The 21,091-nt window shown below is 28.2% G+C and overlaps 2 protein-coding genes across 3 annotated transcripts in view; one reads left to right on the top strand and one right to left on the bottom strand.

Annotated features, from left to right (window-relative positions):
• Nucleotides 1–9,277, bottom strand: part of LOC114946395 (sodium-independent sulfate anion transporter) — a 39,871-nt gene extending 30,594 nt beyond the window's left edge. The window contains exon 1 of the mRNA XM_029322856.2: nucleotides 8,538–9,277. The gene's annotated coding sequence lies outside the window, so the exon portion shown is untranslated. The remainder of the gene's footprint in view (nucleotides 1–8,537) is intronic.
• LOC114946396 (trissin receptor-like) overlaps nucleotides 1–21,091 on the top strand; it is a 48,663-nt gene that overhangs the window by 18,279 nt on the left and 9,293 nt on the right. The gene's annotated exons all lie outside the window — the stretch shown is intronic.

The raw sequence follows: 21,091 nt of genomic DNA, 5'->3' as shown, positions 1-21,091 counted from the left end.
AATTTCAAGTCAAAATAAACGAGAGATACGATGATACAAATATTAATATACGCATATCAATGCAATATTCATGAGAAATATTACGTATAGGAAACAAACATGCACAATGCAGTCCGAAAATATCACTATGCAAAACATGAAAACGATCCAAATCTACCATTATTGATTTTAATATACATATTTATGTAAATAATCAGACAAACAAACTATAAATTAGTATTAACAATTATAAATTAATATAACAAAATAATATATAATGCATTTTTTTATTGACGTAATTTATAGCAAAGTTAGGTGTTGTACCATATTTCTTTTTGGTCATCTCGTAAATACTATAGCTAAAGTTTGTTAGATAAAACATACCAATAGCGTTGAACGAAACGTCGATCTCCGAATCGATCCGAAACGGCGATTTCTTTCGCTGCTTCCTGAAATTTATGCTCTCAATAAATGCCAACGTGTTCGACATGATCGTGGTTTCAGATAGCCCAGATAAAAGATAAATTTTAACAAGATGCGGAAAAAGATTTATCCTGCACGCGCGACGATAACATATGTTTATTTCGTGTACACATACGAATATCTCCCTCTCTCTCTCTTAAATGAAGCTGTTAGAATATGCAATGAAGAAGTTAAGCTGATAATTATTTATCATAAGCTAATATAGTTATCTAATTAATTAAAATATATTTAGAGGAATCTAATACTTTTTTTATTGATGATTTTACTGAATAAGTTTCTATAACGTGAAAAAATATTCTCAGAGAGAATTAAAAGCTGCATTCACGTTATTTTTATGAGAAAAGGTATTGCTATTTTTATGCCGGTATTTTTCGAACACATAGTTTCAAAAATTCCAGGCACGTTTCGTGCTGTTCAGAGTGTATTAATCGTAGGTACTAAATGATCAAATATCTTTTCAAATTACAGATATGCTGATGCGTAAATTATCGTGTTAAAGATGACTTGTAAATACAAATAATATAAATAATACAAATTAATCATTATTTATTTATTAAATTTTTTTTTAGATTAAATTTTTTTATATAGAATACGTATCAAGATTGTGATATAATCGATTGAAAATGTCGATGAATTTTTATGCAAAAAAATAAAACCTGTAAATTAAAACTGTTTCAGCACAAATTTTTTTTAGTAAAAAAATTTTAGAAATGGAAAATATCTTTTTTTATATTAATATGAACACTGTATAAAATGTAAAAAATTTCATATTATTTTTAAACAATCTAGAGCCCGTTTTTTTAATCAAAATGTTAAGGCATTAATTAATGTTGAGTTATAAGTAATAAATAAAGAAGACTTAGAATATAAAAAATAATTTAAATATATAGATATTATCTTTATTAGATTTTAATAGTTATTCATGCGTCATAATTATTTCATGTTTTATCATCTCAATTATTATTCTTGCATTTCAATTATTCCAAATTCAATACGTATGACATGCTATTTTGTATGCTTTTTATTACAGCCGGAAATGCAAATACTCATAGGTGGTGCAATAAATCCCGGACACGAACAATGTGACGATTTTGCGCGTACGATTGTTACATGTTGAAATTTCAATTTATTTTTCTTCCAAACGAATTATACTCGTCAAATATCGATTTTTTTGTTTTTTTTTCTTTCATAAATCATATAATGATGAAATGGGTGTTATCCAATCTGACAATGAGACGAGCTTATTTAAACATATCGTTGCAGTTAAGCAATGCATTGCTTATTATATTTTAGTTATATCATTGAAATTATTTTTTTTTCTATCATAGGAAATCTTACAGAAGTTTACAGTACTAGCCTATTTGGCATAAAAAATAGTACAAACATCAAAAACGTTTAATTATGTGTACCTCACAAGTGAGACTTTTGAATATTTTTATTAATGTATATATTATCTAAATAAATGTATATATTTTATTTTTATTTAGATTAATTAATTTATTATTTTAATAAGAATGTGTTAATATTTAATCATTTTCACACATTATGTCTTTTTATCTGAACTGCATTGATTATTGATAATTTAATTTTTCCTTCCTCTTTCTTTCTTTCTCTTTCTCTCTAAGTGTATGTATGTCTAATTTTATTTATCGATATGATGCATAATGGCGGAGTTATAATACTCGATGTTGATTTGTAATATATAAATATATCCAAATTATAAGAGGTAGTGTTCAAAATAATTAAAATTAAAAAAAAAATAATTATTGTAATACATGCAAATACATGTAATTTTATTTTTTTGCTCGTTCTTTCAATAAATATTAAATAAAAAAATTTTCTAATTTTCGAAAAAAAAAATTATTCCTAGATGTGAACTTAAAAAATATAATAATTAAAAGTCTAATTCTCATATAAATAATATCAATAAGCTAAATAGTTATAAATTTTTAAATAATTGTTAAAATGTTTTTATAAATCTATATACATGTATACAAATATTAATTTTTATTATACATATATGTATACAAATACTTTATATAGAAGTGTCTAAATGAATATTTTATATACATTACACATTAATGTAATAATTATTATTGCTCGAGGGTAAACAAGAAATTAATTTTACAAGTAATAAATAATAAAAAGTTATAAATTATGCTAACTTCAATGTTGCTTCACCCTAGCTTGATGCCTTCTTGGATTTGATTCTTTTCTCTCGTTCATCCTTTATTGCTTCTTCATGGCACTTTAATTCGTGAAAATACGATTAAATACAATCGTTCGCACATTAATCAGGATACGACAGTCGCGTAACATTATTGTACTGCATTGCCAACATTAATCAGACGCGCACTTTATTTTATTGTGTGACAGAAAAAGAAATTAAAAAGTTGCATAAAACTATGATTCACCTGAAAATCACGTGACTCTGATCGCGTTTCTTTAGTGTTATCTTTTAAAACGCAATCTTTTTTTATAACTATTATAATTAGCGATCATTAATACAGACGCGATTGATTCAGTCATACAATAAATGATAAAAAAGCCTAATATATCCATTGTTTATTAATAATAACATTTATTTCGATTTTTTTGGAAATGCAAGCAATATTAAAATTTGACGTTACACAATACTTTATCAATTTATTATATCTTAATTAGTTATTCATTAGACTGACATAGTATTGTATATATCAGATACATATCCCAGCAAACACAAAATAACAATTACATAACATCAATCTTATAATTTCCCATCCAATAATATAACTATTACATACAAACCATGTTATATTGCGGTTATATTGTTAAGTGGGAAATTATAACATTGATATTATGTAATTGTTACTTTGTGTTTACTGAGATGTGAAGATATCTATATGTATATTTTTATTTCTATTCATTTACAAAACGCAGATGCAACACAAATCGATTTTAATTGAGAGAGCACAAAGTAGAGAAAAGAAAGAGTAATATATTAATTAAAAAGCTGTACTACATCAATCACACGGTTTAATATTTACGTATGTACCGTTTAAAAGTAAATTATAAATTCAACATTTTATTTAATGTATTTGTTCTACTCATTTGTCAAAAAGCTTATTTTGTTATTTTAATCAAATCGAGCCGTCGTCGCGATATTTTTACATATCACTTACCGATATGATCAATCGCGCAAACTAATAATGATTAATTATAATAATTATACAAAATGATCGCATTTCGCATGGTAGGTAGATATACATATGATAATACATGATAATGTATGCAGCGCTATCTTCTTGTTCGAGTTTTATTGTAAGAACGACGAACTATGTGGAATGTATAAACAACAACGCGCTAATTGTTTCCGCCAGTGCGTTATTAATTACATTTCACAGTCTATCGTTATTATTATATCATATGCATACACATTATATAACACGCATACCATATGTGTACGTGTGATATACCTAAATTAATACGACGAATTATATTATTATATTATATATAACGACATATTACTTTATGACTTATTGCTGTACGACGTATTATCGCGTACGACATTATATTATAAATTATAATGTATGTATATTATCATGCATATTGCATTATACATCGAATATAGGGTGAGAAAAAAGTATGGGATAAAATATTTCAGAAATGAGATATAGAAAAAAAATGTTAAATATAAAAGTAATAGGATTCAAAGCATGTCCGAAAGATATTCAACGGAAATCAAAGAATACTTTACATCCTTTGAATGTCCCCTCAACATTTTTCGAATATGTGTGCTGTTGAGAATGATTAATGTTTCGCGAAATTCTTAACGATAGCAAGTTTTTTCCCGTAATATAATAAAGTTACATATATAAATAAAATTCCTAGTAGAATAAAATAAAGTGCGCATCTCTGTTTAATGTCGAGAATGCTCTAGTTTCGTGCGATTATTGTATTCTAATTAGTGCGCTCGCGATTATATTAATTAATAATCGTATTTTCGCGAATGAAAGTGCCTTAAAGGATCAATAAAAAATGAACAAGAATAGAAGATACATGCCCATAGAAACATCGAATTACGGTGATACACTCGTAAGGTAAGCATAACTTATAATTTTTTTTATTTATTACTTATAAAATATATAATTTATTGTTTATTTCCACTGTAATAATTATTACATGAATGTATAATCAGTATAAAATTGATTATTAGGTTCTTCTCTTTAAATATACAATATATGTATAGAGTATTTGTATAATAATTATATTAATATTTGTACATATATAGATATATTAAAATATTTTTCAAATAATTTTATAAAATTTATAATTATTCAGATTATTAATATAAGAAATGCAACTTTTTTATTATCATATTTTTTTAAAAGTTTATATCTAAAAAAAATTTTTTTAAATTATTTTTAAATTTTTAAATTATTAATTGTTTTATTAAATGTCTGTTAAAAAGACAAATACAAAATTTAATTGTATGCAATAACATTACTTACTATCTTAAAATATTAATTATTTTGAACACTACTTTATAATTTGGATATATTTATATTTTACAGATCAACTCTGCTGTTACGCATCGTATACATATATCGGTAAGTAAAATGAAATTATCACATAGGTAGTTAATCAAATGCTGTTTAGATAAAAACTGTATTTTAAAAAATGTTAATTTTTTTATTAAAAATAAATTAAATATTTTTTTTAAATAAAAGAGATACACTCATTTTAAGTATAAAAGATATTCAAAAGTCTCTTTCGTAATCAAAAATTCTGGCAAGCATTTCTGTAATTTATACCAAATATATTATTTATTTTATAAAAAAAATATGCTAAAATCTCGTTAAAAATAACATTTCTGCATGAATCTTCTATAAGATCTCCGACAATAGAGAAAAAAGAGATTTATGCTAATATCAAGGCAAATGTTTTATTTAATATAACATTTTTTTTTATATAAATCTTTCTCAATTGTTTTTAATCGCGTACAAATACAAGAATTTATATTGGCCACTATTTAGTATTTCACATGACTTTACATGTTTAATTCTCTTATATAGGAATGTAAAATCTGTCACGACCAGAGCATAGATCGAACATGCTGAGAACAAATTGACATAAACAAGCATTAATTGGAAACTGGTAAATCCAAATGGTCAATCATTAGTGTAGTAACCAATAATTATACAAATCATTCTGCATTATATGCGATGTAGTACACGAATAAAATAACATTCCACAAGAAATTCCAATATCATTATAGAATGAAGACTTATTAATACATAAAATATTTATCAAACATTTTTAAGTATTTATTATTTGATGTATTGTGTATACTCTTAAAAGATATTTCTCTAACAATGCGAATATTTTCTTTGAAAAATATTGTTTAAAAGTTTTAATATATTACTGGAGCACCATAATTTGCCAGAAACCGAAACTTTTCAACTATAATATTTTTTGCAGACATTTCAATCTATTATTTAATAATGCTTTAAAATATTTAATAGTATTGCTATTTCGATAATGTATGTTAGTAAGATTTATTATTATAATTTCTTTGACTTGTATTAATATTAAGATTCGATATCATGCCACATGTTTGACACTTGAAAGCTACATATTTAAATCTTGGAATAAATTATAATTATGGCAATTTATTATTAGTATCTAGTATGTGTTAATTATATATATATGGTAATTAATTTAAATTTTATTAAAATTTATTAAATATATTATAGGTTATTAAAAATATGATAATTGATTCTATGACTTTCTCAAATACGTATGATGATTTATTTCACGACATTAAATCATAAAAATTTGGATCTGTACGTATCTACAATGTATGAATAATTATGTATAAATATTTTTTTGTGCAGCTGTCAAGCTATACTGAAAACAACCGTATATTTATTACAATGGTGCAACAATTTATTATTAATTTATTATTAATTAAGTACTGCTCTTTTAAGCTACTAATTACTTAATTAATGAGAAGGTAATAAAAACGGTGACAGTCAAGCGTATAAGGAAAGAAAGCAAAGAAATCCGTTTAAACAAGTCGGATGGTACTTATTTTTTTACGCCTGTGAAAAAAAAATCCGCAATCTACTTTTCAGTCACTTTTTAATTCTACTTAGATTAAATGCTTTGCATTTAATTAGCACAAAAAGAGACTTGTAATAATTTTGCGTTAAATTAATTCAAATCGAGTTATTTGATAAAGCTTTTCATTAATTTTTAAAACGTGTATAGTAAAAAAGGAATAAGTAATTACTAAAATGTTTCTTTTAAAAAATTTGATTTATATGTACTATATAATGTTACGATATACATGCCATTTACTTTAGGTATTATTATTAAAACAATTTTAAAATATTTTTAATGTATTAATTAAAAAACTCTCTTACAATTATAAAATTTTAATAACAATAAAAAAAACGTAAAATTCAATTACGTTTGATTACAGAAAAATAAAATGATCAAAAGTAATGCATATTATGTATACAGATATAAATATATACATGCATATGTATTTCTAAAAGAATGCACTGACACAAATTTTAAAATTTTATTTTTATTGTTTTTAGTGTGGTAGACCACCGTCATATTATACTGTTAAACAGTAGTAAAATTTTAAATAAAAAATGTTCGTAACAACTCTAAAGAAAATCGACTATGTATAAACTTTTGAAACTGCGATTTATTCCGGGAATAAATCGCTACACTCACATGGGAATTCTCACGTTCGGGACTTGATTAAAATAATATTCGTCTGGAATAATGCTAAACTCTCGAATGTGTTTCGTAGGACTTTCGTCGAAAACAAGTTGGAAAAGCTAGCATCGCTGCAGTCTCTCGTGTAACATCCCACCAGAGGGAATAAAATCAACCGCGGCGAAAAATACGCTTTTTCTCTTTGTGGAATACGATAATAATCGAAAATAATTCATTTTCCGTCGTTGGAGGATTCAATTTCATTCACAATTCTGGACATGATTGCTACATCCATCTAGTTTGTGGAAACGTTCGATAACAGACCCATATTTGCGGATCATCGCTATTTTATACGAAGTCTTTCGCTACATAGAACTCGATTTTATAGCCTCGTAAATAATTCAGCAAAAAAACTGGATTGATTCTCACGTACGAACCCAAGTAGCAAACTGACGTCATTAAACGTAAAAATGACGTTATTTTGACGTTTAAGGACGTCAGTCTGCTACCTGGGAATGATACTGTCAAATTGCAAACATGCGTGCCTAAATATATATATATCTTACGTAAAATACTTGGAAAACAAAAAAAATGTAAGTTTATTTTCTTGAAAATATCTGCAACAGTTCTAAATCATATGATCGCGTATTTTTAAATTATATTAAATAAATATGAATAAAAAATGAATTTCACATAAAATCTCATTACAAAAATATTCCATATATACTTTAATTAATTCAATTAATTCTATATATAAGAGAAGTAGCTTTATAGTGAATTATCTTAATTTATATCGTAACTAATGTAGCTCTTATTTTCTCGATTACAACAATGCAATTACATTGTACCATTTTCTTAGAAGGGGGTTTCTCTTAGAAATAATCAAATATCAAAATATCTTTCGAGAAGATCCTTTACTTTTGTTAAAGTTAAATTTCATCGAACAATGTGACTTTGACATAAAATGTTAGTATTACAAGAATTAGGTGTATATTCTCTATATTATTAATATCGGTCCTAAGTTAGCTAAGGAGAGCTTTAATTGTCCTCTGCGATTTTATTTGAAAAATATACGCCCATGAAGTATTGACCGGATATCGTGTCGAGATAAATTCAATAAAGTACTTTGACAATATTGTGTATTTTTATGCGTAAAATACAATCCTGTAAATTAAAATTGTCGCCCTCAAGTAGAAAAATAGAGAGGCTGAATTTTAATTTACAAATTCGTGTTTAATGCACAAAAAATGTAAATGTACTATATTAAATATACTTGAACACAATATCCGGTCAATATTTAGACGTATATTTTTCTGTCGCTTTATCCAAAAATAATGAGATAAATATAATATTCGACTCACATTTCGACTATTCATTTTCTTCGGTATTTTACCGTGTAGGAAACCAACCTCTGCGCCGGGAATTGTCCTCGTAGAAGCTTCGAAACACTTATTTGCACTCGCGTATTTAAACATATTACGATCTTCGACGCGTTTCGATAAAACGCGAGAGCTTATACGCGACTAAAATATATATGTAACTTCTTGCACTTGATAAATATTTTCGACGACGCGATACGAGAAAGTTTTAAGGAGTACGATATGTTGAAGATTACAATATGGCGGCGTGTCGGTGTCGAAGTGGATCTTGGCGATTTTTACGACGACTACGAGCTTACTTCGTCGCGTGACGATACTCGGACACGACGATGTCGAAGCACGACCGAAAACGCACAATCACCCGCTCGAAATACGCTCGACATCGCCGAAAAACTCGGAAAATTCCGCCCGGGAACTCTCACGATCCGCCCTCGTAATCTCGTCACTCGCCAAGTTTTGGCGGTTCGAGTCGTCGGAGCCGTGACGTCACGCGAAGGAACGAAGCGAAGTTGAGCGAGATTCGCGATCGACAAGGACGACGCGAGGACCGAATGTTTCGAACGAGATTCCCGATCGAGAACGTCAATCTCGGTCGAATAATCGCGATCACGATGTGAGGACACGCGACGCGAGTAGATTCAGACGACAATTAACGACGAGAAGGGACTAATTAATATTGACACTCGCGTAATTCGCGGAGCAACGCGGACGAACGCGGGAATGTTGATCGTGAACGATGCGAAGTGAACCAGAGGGCAGCAGCGCTCGGATTGTATCGAAAAATATCATCCCGAGCGCAGCGCTCGATCGACCAATCAGGGTAGAGATCCTCGTCTCTGATTGGTTGGACAAATTTTGATCGCGAACGATGCGAAGTGAACCAGAGGGCAGCAGCACTCGGATTGTATCGATAAATATCAGCCCGAGCGAAGCACTCGATCGACCAATCAGGACAGAGATCCTCGGCTCTGATTGGTGGACCAATTCCGCGCCGACCAATCGGAGACCGAGGATCTTTCTCCTGATTGGTCGATCGAGCGGTCACTCTGAGCTGCTATTTCTGAACGTAATCTAGAGTGCTGCTGCCCTCTGCTTCACTTCGCATCGTTCAGGATCAACGTTCCCGCGTTCGTCCGCGTCGCTCCGCGAATTACGCGAGTGTGAATATTAATTAACGTCTTCCCGCCGTTAATTATCGTCTAAATCTCATCGCGTCGCGAGTCCTCACATCACGATCGCGATTATTCGAGCGAGATTGACCTCGATCGTGAATCTCGTTCGAAACATTTGCTCCTCGCGTCCTTGTCGGTCGCGAATCTCGCTCAACTTTGCTTCGGTCCTCGTCTCTTCGCGTGACGTCACGGCTCCGACGACTCGAACCGCCAAAAGTTCGCGAGTGATGAGTTTACGAGGACGGATCGCGAGAGATCCCGGGCGAAATTTTCCGAGTTTTTCGGCGTTGTCGGGCGTATTTCGAGCGGGCGATTGCACGTTTCCGGTCGTACTTCGACATCGTCGTGTCCGAATATCGTCACGCGACGAAGTAAGCTCGTAGTCGTCGTGAAAATCGCCAAGGTCCACTTCGACACAGACACGCCGCCATATTGTAATACTTCAACATTTATCGTACGCTCCTCTTTAAAACTTTCTCGTGACGCGTCGTCGAAAATATTTGGCAAAGAGAAGCAAGTACATACATTAGTGTATGTGGTGTTCGCCAATTCGGGAATATCGGCGATTTCTGAGTGCGTCACGGAAAGTCGCCTCGTTGTTCGATGAGGCCCTCCGAGAAGTGGCCTTGAAAAGACCGACACGAAAGCACCGAATAAACTTTCGCGTTTCTCGCGTTTTATCGAAACGCGTCGAAGATTATTGTGATAGTTCAACCCGGGCGTCACCAACGAAAAAAAAAAAAAATAACGCGAGTGCAGTGTTTCGAAGCTTCTACGAGGACAGTTCTCGAGGTTGGTGTGCTGCAGGAAAAATAATGCCGGCGAGGAATTCGGAGTACGCCGAGATCGAAGAAGATGTGAATAGTCGAAATGTGAGTAGTCGAATTATTTATTGCATTATTTTGCTTTGACGAAGCGATAGAAAAATGTACGTTTCAGTATTGACTGGATATCGTCATAAAATAAACTATAAATAAATTAACTAATATATTAACTATAATAGTATAATAATATAATATTTATACTATAATAAAATGAACTATATAATAAACTAATCTATAGCACAACATTGTATATACTTGTGCGTAAAAAACGAATCTGTAAATTAAAATCTGGCGCTTTTACAGGGAAAAAGAAGGGACGGAACTGTACTGTAAATTTATCTATTTGAGAGCGACAATTTTAATTTACAGATTTGTGTTTTACGCATAAAAATATACAACACTGTAGTTTCAGCAAAATCGGAGCTTTCTTTCGATATTATCCAAAGTTGTTCTATCTGATTAAAAAAGAATCGGTCAGATCAACATTTTAATTTCAGAAAACGAACAATTCCTTCTTCTCTATTAGTTCAGAGTTTCTCTGTTCTTTTATTCGGCTAGTAAAAACGCTCCATTTTTAATTAGAAGAAGTCATTAGAATGTTGTCTCAAGATAACTTTATTTGGAATCAGTTTCTTTGACCATTATTTTTTTAGACTCGGAGATTGTCACAGAAACTTTGAAATTTCTATTATTACTTTTATTACAAAATTGTGACAACGATAATAAAATACATTTGTTTAATAGAATGTTTTATACATGTTACAATTTATACATATATAATCCCGGATATAATTCTTTTTTTTTTATTGTCCAAATTATGAGAATAATGTGTTAATGCTGCAATTTGTTATTCATAAAAGTTTAATTTATACATTGTTAGCACAGGTGCAAGTCATGATAAATTATAATTTCTTGTTAAAATGATGCAATATAAATTAATTATCTTTTAAAATAACACATTATTTTTTTGTGTATAAATGAATATATATATAGATTTTTTTTTAATGGCTTTTGACTATTTGATAATTGTATCGGTAGATGAAAATTGTGCACAAATAATTTGGTAAAAATATAGTTTTGTTAGAATTAAAAAAAACTTGATCCTTTTTTATGGTCATGAGAAATTTTTATTAAAGCTTAAAAAATATTTCTTGCAATCAACTCGATAATATTTCTTCATGAAAATTACTGAATAAAAATTAAATATAAAAATAAATTATTAGATTGTAAAAATATAAATACCAATATTTTAAATTTAATATTTCAATATTAAATTTTGATTCCAAATTGAAAAATACATATAATTTTAAAACTTGAAAAGAATTAATAAAACTTAATTTATTTTATGAAATAAAAATTTTTTTCGTTAAAAGCAATAATCATTCGAAAAAAAATAAATTTAATGATACTTTGATTATTTTTTCTCGCAATATTCATTACAATTTTATATTTTAGAGATTCGTAATGTTCTGTTAAATGACAAAGTCGCAATTTTTCCGATCTTTCCTTTTCTCTTATTTTGCTCTTTTATTTAAAATGTTGATCTGACTATTCTTTTCGAGTAACGATAATTAGATATAACAATAACAACTTTTGGTGATATCGAAGGAGAGCTCCATTCTCTCCGAATTTGCTGAAACTACAATACTGTATATTTTTATACGTTTAATTAATAAATTTTGACCACATCTCTGTTATTCTTCTTTATCTTCCTTCATAAAAATATATTTCAACATAGAAGCTTTCCTCATCTTTTTTTTCACTATCGATTATTGTTTCCAAATATTTAAAAACATGCTACTTGACATTATGTTATATTTGGAGCTGGTACATTTATCCTGGTCAACAATTCGGGTAAACCACGAACATTTAACCCACACAAATACGAGCTCTACTTATTATGCGACGCAATAATCATATTCACGTTGTAAATTTGAAGAGACACATTCCTGAGCTACCTCGTATATTACTCCGAAATGGTGGAGTCTCGTTGCAGAGAAACGATTTAACTCACGAATGCATATCTTGCTCCAGACCAATATCTGTTGAAACGTTCATGATCGTAAAATACGATGCATACAAAGTCGATGACGCTGCCTTTTTTCCCTCATAATGTCGCGAAAACGCGAGAGAGATCGTGAGAAAAATTTCTAAATTCACCGAATAAAAATAAGAAATGCGATAAGTTCAGGAGACAGCTGATAATGAGATAACTGGGACTCTGGGAGAATTATGTCACGTGTCACTGATACGTGTCACATGTTCTGCTGACCACGTGATTCCTTCAGGCTTGTGACTGCGCAGCTTGAATATCAGATATTTAATCATCTATTATCTTCTGTTATATCTCCTTTTTATGTATATAGAATATTTTCATGTTTTCACATATATTTTACGTGGGAAAGAAAAAATATAAAAGTGACCGAGAAAAAAATAAATTTTATTTTATTATTAAAAACAAAGAACTATATAAAGAGAAAATAGAGTTTTAAAAATAACGTAAAAATTCTTTATATTTTTCAATATTTGTTTTTTTTTCATATTTTATATAATATATATATTCGCGATATATATATTATATATATATATATATTGAACATCTGTTTCTTCTTTTTTTACATTCAAAGTATCATTTACACAATCAGTATCATTATTTTCGCGTGTGACATGAATCTATACGTGAAACATATAGGTATAATTGAGAAGAAAATTGATATTTCATTATACATGATATTAAGTAAATTATTATGAGATAGAAGTTTATATGTATTCAATCTTTAATGATTATGAAAATATAATTATTTCTCATCTTTGATATCTATAAAATATGAATACACGATTAAAAATTACATGCTTGTAATGTAGATCCTATTTGCATAAAGGAACTCAGAATATACTTAGCACACGGATTACAAAATATATATAAATACACAGGAAATTTTGAAACATCTAACTAGAAGAAGAAACTTGTGGCCTGTATATCTTACAGAATTTCATTTTTATTATATTATGTCATTTTATTATCAATTAAATAGTTATTCGAATTCTAGACATGTATGAATTATTAACAATAGTATTATCTCATGAAACGTTGGCTCTTTGACTTGAATTATCCCGTATATATTATTCATACGTATACTCGGAAAAGGAAGTTGGAAATACGTCAGAAATAAATACGTGAGAAACAGGTAGAACTTGCGAATTTTTATTTACTACAATACTTTCAACTAAATTTACTGAAATTGTATCTCATCGTATTCATATGAAGATGTAAGTAAAAATCCAATGACAATCAAATAGGGAAAATTACATAAACGGTATAAAATGAATATTTGATAACTGAAAGAAGAAGCTTTCTTGAGCAAATGGATAATACACATATAATATTAATACATGTACATAATATATAAGTATGCAAATCTCGTGCTACAATATTATAAAAATATGAGAAATAAAGGATGCTGACTTTTTACGTAGTCATAGTCTGCATTGATTTCAAATACATACATTATACACACATGCACACAATACATATGATATGTCGTATCATATTTTTCATGCAAAATCATTAATATCAATATCAATATCATCATTTGCGCTGTTCAATATAAAGAATGTAATATATCTTCTTTCATAAAAAAAGAAGATTATATAAGTTTTCAAAAGAAATATTCGACAAAGCATGCACGCGTGTGTGCTTTATTCATGTGTGTATATGTGTTCAGTTTCTTCTCTGATTATTATACTAAGTAAGAAATTAATACCAGAATTTTCTTTTGTTTACTAATGATAATAATAATTATATAATTATTAATTCATTATTTGACAATATAATTATCAGTCATAATTAATTGGATTAACAAATTTTATAAATAGTCATACACACACACTGTTTATAGATTATGTACAATACTGACTATTTTTATTATAAAATAATATAAAATTAAATTGCAATAAATGCTGCGATGACGTATAGAGGATGCAAATTTCTTTATAATATGTATTTGTCATAATATGTTATTTGCATATTAATATAATAATTTTGATATTTAGTTTTTTTTATAAGCAATACAATTTTCACATTTGTTCTCTGTAATGGAATAAAGTTTATACCATGTTAAAATTTAAATACATATATTATTTCTGTTAGAAACATGCACGATACACGTCTCTTATTATATTTTACATAGCATATATGTAAATGATAATGAAAACACGAATGAAACGAAGCTACCATACTCTCGACAAAAGAGACAAAGTTGCTTTTCCTCTCTAGATTACTTATATTTTTCTCAAACTTTTTTCATTTCCGATTTTCTCTTTTTTATTTTCTCCAAGACCTTTATCGCGCAAATAAAGCTTTTTATACCATGAAAGATCATTACATTATTCGAACGGAGAATTGTTTTATTAATATTTTCTTATATCTTTAAGCATACGCACTCTTTCATTTTTTAAAGAGTTTTAATATTAGCATTTATAATTCAAATTTTCATAATTATAGGATCACCTTTAGACGATATAACGTTACATTGTCATGTGTTTTTACAATATTTTAATTTTAAAATAATTTTTAATTGCTTACGGTAAAAGAAGAGTTTTTTTATGTGTTATCTGCTTTCTCGAAACTTAAAATATTCCGTTATTCTTATTGTTAGTATCATAACCGATTATTTGCTTATTATTAATTTTTTAATCGAAAGAAATTGAAAGTTTTGCAAATGATTTTAGGAAGGATAGAAAATGGGGGTGTAAGTTGTTATAGATAAAATAATTGCAATAGAAGAGTGTTGGTGCCTCGAATCGAACAGCAATAGGATTTAAATTATCCTCATATTTTCTTCGTGAGCGTTTTCTGTTTCATCGATTTTACGGTAGAACTATGCAAATTTGTCCGATTGCTCCGGCGAAATTTAACCGAGGACCCACTTCGCGACAGATTTAAAATGGGAAACGGTTTCCAATTAATTTCACGTACACTATAATGTTCGGTGCAGTTGAAACGTTATCGAGAAAACGGCGTAACTTTCGGTAATCTTTTATTCGGCTTATCTCTTACTGAAATTAAAAAATAATTTTACGCGATCATAAAAAAATTTTTTTAATCATTCAGCGTTCAAAAATCTATAAAAAGTATCAATTTCTTTAATATTCACAGCACTCTTATTATTTATCAATCTTTATAATAATTGATAGTTCTTTCACCTTTAATATTCGTTATTTCTCCGTTTCACAAATTGAATGGGTAATAAATATCTTTCTTTTTGTTTATATATATTCCTACTATATATAAAACTTTTCTACATATTGATTTATCGATCCGTGAATAAATTTGCAACTCACCCGTAGTCGGATGCAAACAACTTGTAATCTCCATAAGTTGTCGAAAAATATTTTTATTGATTTGAATTTTGATCAGAACTTTTGACTATTTCTGTATACGTGATCTTGTGCAACTACACTTGCCAATTAATCGCAGACTTTGCGAAATAGCTACTGGAATTATTCATATAACGATTCCACGCATTCAGATAGAGCGTTTAGGCCAAATTTATTTATTAGTCTTAACATTATCTTGTTTAGTAAGTTTCATGGCTTTTTTTTAATTTGTCCTTTCCTCTCTTCTCTCTCTTTCTCTGTTTCTCTTTTGCTTTTTTTTTATTCTTTGTATAAAAGATATGTAAGACAAGAAGATAATCAAGCGATCGATAGGAAAGACATAATGTTGTGGAGATAAAAAATTAAACTGTCAGAGAAAGTTTATTAAATGTCGCCAGAGTTAAAAAACTCGAAAAAATTAAGGGATAAATAAAGTGACAGATACAACTTCCAAATTAATTATTATTTTTAGACGAGATTATTAAATCACGAATTGTCATAGTATTTATATAAATGTTAAGAACACATAATATTTAGTTTTTTTAAATATTTTGTCACAACTTTTCAATGTATTGCTAAATATGTCTTAATATTGGTTAAATATTTCTACGAAATAATTATTTCGCAATTTTATCTACTGTGTAGTAATTTATTCTAATGATAGTTAAATAGATCCTCCAGAGGGTAGTTAGTACTATAAGTAGGGTTTATTAACACTTGATTAACTTTAGTGTGTAGGTATTAAATTACATCACTCAAGATAGTCATGTCACGTCTTTGCTTCATGACACTTCTTCATTAAGATCAGATGGTCAATCATTCAAAGCTTTCAAGACGTTGGGGTGTGACGATGTATAAATCCTCTGATTCTAAGAAAATCACGATCTATGTATAGACATAGACAACATGAAAGCAATTGACTAGCTACTATATGAAGGGAGCGTTTCTCTAAAGGGATTCAATTTACCTAAATCTTAACATTTGATTAGCTTTAGCAAACTGGCCAATCGTCTATTCGATTCTCATATCACAGATCCGTCTCGTTTTCTCACAAATGCATTACAAAATTTTTGCACATTTTTTATAAATTTAGAACAATAGATCATAATTTATATGCAAAAATAATTTATTTTCATCTGTCGTTATTATGCTTTTCGAATCTGTATTTTCACAATTTTTGTTCCACAAATTGCTGTTTGAAAAATTTGTCACTATTTAGCATTGCCTAATTTTTATTTATTTTCAATACATAATATTAAAAAATATATATAGGTATATAATGTTTTTATAATAAAGAACTTTTTTTAATATTATTGTATTTTTATTCTTAATATATTAGAGATTTGATACTATTTTAACTATAATTAAATAAAATTGTGATTAAGTGAAGCTTCATTGAACGATATTTTTTTATTTTAACTCATACTTTATAATATTAGGAAGCATTTTTTGTAAATTAACTTTTTCATAAATTCTTTTCATCATATATATGAAAAAAACTGCGAGCTTAATTTTTTTCAATATATAATATGTATACAATACATATATATGTATATGTGAATATGAAAATAATTCTAGAGTGAAAAGATAAAATATAAAATTTTTACTATGACATTGAAAAACTAACGTATAACATCATCACGCAATTGAAATGCAATCTAGTATTGCACGATGCAGTAATCTAATAATGATAAACGCAATCACAAAATATTTTCCGAAAGTGACAATTAAAAAGCAATAAATATTCATTTCAATTTGACGTATTATTTCTGTCTTTTTTTCACTAGTATACATTCGTCAAATTTTTTAATTTTAACAGTTTGTGAATAATTTATTATTTATCTCTCAAATGGACATATCAAAATCCTAGTTTAAAAAATCAGAAAATTCGATAATAAATAACTTTTAAATGAGTAAAAACGAAAATTTGAAATAATGTACCACGAATTGGGACGTTACTGAGAATATCTTAAAAATTTACAGCATATTATTGATTTGTACATCTTCCAATATATCCTTAATTCGCATGCGAAATAAATGATTAAATCAGTTTCAAATGACAAAACAATCGGTTTTTTTCCAGAATAGTATTCTATATACTTTAAAAAGAATATAATAAAGATTAATAAAAACTTTTAACTGATAATGTTTAATAATTTAGAAATCATTTTTAATTTTATGAGCAATGTAACAGATTTCTTGTATATAACTGGTGTATATAACAGGAATTGGAAGAATGCAGATTCACTTTTATAACAACATTATTATTTGTCATTTAGTAAGTTAAGAGTGGATAAAAAATTATTATTAGCTTGTTATTGGCATCCAAGCAAACAATAAACCGAGTTAACGAGACACGATCATTATCGATGAATTGCGTAGGGTATGTAGATGAATACCGAAACTTCCGGGAGCTGTCAGGAATGTTCTACACAGAGAAAGGACTCGTTCGTATTCTCTAGGGATTGTGTTCGGGATTGTACAACGATATTCCGAACGTAGCACTGATCTGATAGAATATTCAGCGAGAAAACGGTTTCATCCAGACAGGATAACTGGCAGATATTGCATTTAGACAAAAGAGAAAGAAATCGAGAAAGAGAGAGAGAGAGGAATTTTATTGTTAGATTAAAAGAAAATACACAGACAATATATAGCAAGTTGATTTTAAGGTAATAGGTATTTGATAATTATAAGGTAATAGGTATTTCCATTTAATATATAAACTGACTCATCAATAATTGTAGTTACAACGGTTTTTAATTAAAAGTCTTGTGTTTCACATTGTTTATACGAAAAAGCATTGAAACGTGTATAACGAAAGAGAGATAATAATTATATTAGCAGTTTGAGAAAAGGTATATTAACGAATTTTTATTATAATAAGATTTATCAACAATCTATAGGTTAATTATAAACAATTGTATGCATATTTTTATAAGCATTTTTGCTACATTGTTCTAAATTATCAAACAGAGATTACTATTTTATAATATCCAATGCACTTTTCCAATGGATATTTAATTGGCGCTCACTAAATACATAATTTATTATTATTCTTTACCAGAAAAAATCTTAAATATTTTTTTTAACATTTAATAAAGTAGTAATTATTGAATAAAATGCAGTCGTGCATCTGGCAATATTTACGTGAACACACATTATCAAGCATGCAGCTCGGCAGTGTTTGACCATATTTTATTCAATAATTATTCCATACACATTTGAGATAGATTAACTAGAAAAATCGAACCCGCATGCACGTATCAGTTCTAGCGAAAATTAATTTTACATATAGCAGGATAATTGCCACGGGATACAAATTTTCAGGGTGTCTAGCAGTCAGGAAAATTTGGAAAACCGGGCATTGTCAAGCAATTTTATAAATCTGGAATTGTCAGGGAAAAGTCAGGAAATTTTACTATTTATTTGGATTTTTTCACATTATTCTACATTTGTCTCAATAATTGGAATTTTTTATTAAATTAATATAAACTTTTCCTTAACTGTCAGCACACTAATTTTCTGTGTTGTTCAAAATCGATTCATCTATAGCGTGTTTGTTAATTTATGTTTTCATTGTCGTGTTATTTTTATTTCAATATGTTTAATAGAGATAAAACTAAAAAAATTTGATATAATATAAATAAAAAAGGTGATTATTTAAATAGTGACATGTTTGATTATCGTACATAATGCAGATTGTATAATTGTTTTTTTTCTTTTCGAAAAAATTTCCGAACCTTTTCATTGTTGACAAAAATATCTCAAGGATTTAACATTTAATTGATTTATCATATAGATATATGTAAATTATATATTTGGAAAAAATAATACTAAAAAGTTAGGGAATTTTGTTCATTGAGTCTGCTGGACCCTGAATTTTACTTGTTATGATATCAAAACTTATTTAACAATTACATCTCAATTCCTATTTCCCCTCTTATCCCTCTAAAGAAATGGACGCGAGGAAAATATTGATTCGAAATCAAATTAAAATTATTCCTTTATTAAGTGTCATAGAAAAAAATTTTTCAAGACTTTTCGATTTAATTTTTTAGTAAGGAATAATGCTATATGTACTTAGTGGACGCGAATTAAGTGACACCCTGTATTGTCATTGACGAAAAATGAAAAGATAAAAAATGTAAATTATTATTATTATTATTATTATAACTATCCGAGTTTTGTATCACACATTCCTTTTCTTCCTGACAATATTAATCTCAGCTAAACTTAATGTCAGTATTTCAACAGGTAAACAACTGCCCGTATTGTATTGAACATTATTGCACGTCAGACTTCGTGAAATGTTTTTTACACGAGAGAGGAAACATTTTACGCTTTCCAGATAAATCATTGCTATGTCTATATGCTTTGTATTACGTGAAACCATTGAGAGAGTCAAAAATATGAAGTTTCCACATCGAAAGTTTTTGGTTGTAAAACCGTATAAGTGTGTACACAAATGATATTCACTTTATAGCATTATCATCGCATCGATGCTTTCAAACCATCGCGCTTTGTATAAGGCCAAAGTTACATAATTTATAATATTATCTAGAATTTTTCGCAAAAATTAAATATTATTTTTAAAGAATTTTTATTTAATTATATTTCTTTATAAGAAATATAATTAAATAAAAATATCATTTATAAAATAATATTTATGTAATAATTCTTTATAAGAAATATAATTAAATAAAAATTTTTCATATACATCAAACTTTGTAAAAATTTTATTTAAAGTTTTAATCCAGAAATGTAGAGTTTTCGATTGAAACTCAACGAGTATAATAATCATAGAGTATAAAAAATGCAGTCAGATAATGGATCGAGCTTCATATTTCGTTTTTACGGTTTTCTCACGGAAAGTATGTCATTTCCGACTAAATGCATTGGAAACATCAGGTATACATGTTTCCTCTCGCTCGTGAGAGAGATTTATTCGGACGTCCATAGTTACCACACTGAAATTACGCAGACAACTAGCCTCGAATACATTAAGCAGCGGAATACCATATGTACATAATGTATATGTACACAATGTGTAAATGTAAACGATGGAAGTATATTCCTATTATTTGAATCTACCAGAAAATTATTGATATAGAAAACATGTACAAGAATTTGTGCGAATGCGTAATTATCATAACAAACT

This window comes from Nylanderia fulva, unplaced genomic scaffold, assembly GCF_048542155.1.
Source record: "Nylanderia fulva isolate GAGA-0341 unplaced genomic scaffold, ASM4854215v1 Scaffold9, whole genome shotgun sequence".
Classification (NCBI taxonomy): domain Eukaryota; kingdom Metazoa; phylum Arthropoda; class Insecta; order Hymenoptera; family Formicidae; genus Nylanderia; species Nylanderia fulva.
This window is presented reverse-complemented; position numbering and strand designations above follow the sequence as displayed.